Source organism: Alligator sinensis, unplaced genomic scaffold (genome assembly GCF_000455745.1).
Source record: "Alligator sinensis unplaced genomic scaffold, ASM45574v1 scaffold385_1, whole genome shotgun sequence".
Lineage (NCBI taxonomy): Eukaryota > Metazoa > Chordata > Crocodylia > Alligatoridae > Alligator > Alligator sinensis.
In genome coordinates, this window is record NW_005842535.1 from 930,399 (window position 1) to 931,075 (window position 677).

Here is a 677-nt window from a genome sequence, read left to right on the forward strand (position 1 = left end):
CTATGCAGGGGGTCGGACTCGATGATCTATTGAGGTCCCTTCCGACCCTAACATCTATGAATCTATGATTGGATTTGATATCAGGAATATCTTCACTGTTAGAACACTGAGGCAGTGTAACAGACAGTCTAGGGAAGTTGCAAGTTTTCAAGAACAGGTTGGAAAAGCATTAGTAAGGGATGATCTAGGAGTTGCTATATCTGGGGTGTGCTGTAAAGAGCAGCAGTTGGAAGCAGTGATGTACCATGGGTCTCTGGCACCTGGGGGGCCACTGCTTCTACCCCCTCATCCTTTGCAGTAGGAATGCCTCTGCTCCCACCCCAGCCCTGTTTGGTTACCTGTTTTGGCTAGGAAGGAAATGAAAGTCCCATCACACCACACACGAGGGGAGGGGTGGTGGCCAGAATTTCCAGCCAGAACAGGTAAGTAAACACCCAACCCACAGGGTGGCAGGGTGGGTTAAACAACAAATGCAGCTGCCACCCATGTGATAAGAACTCTGAAGGGCCCAAGCAGTGACCCCCCCACCCCCTGCCAGCACATAGGGGCCATGGTCCCCTCCTGCCCCCCTCTCCCCCAGGTTGGTCCCCACTGGTTGGAAGCCCAGGAGTCTCCCATAGACAGATCACTGAACAATAACAAAAAGAATGCTATAGTCCAAGGCAGGGACCATGTTC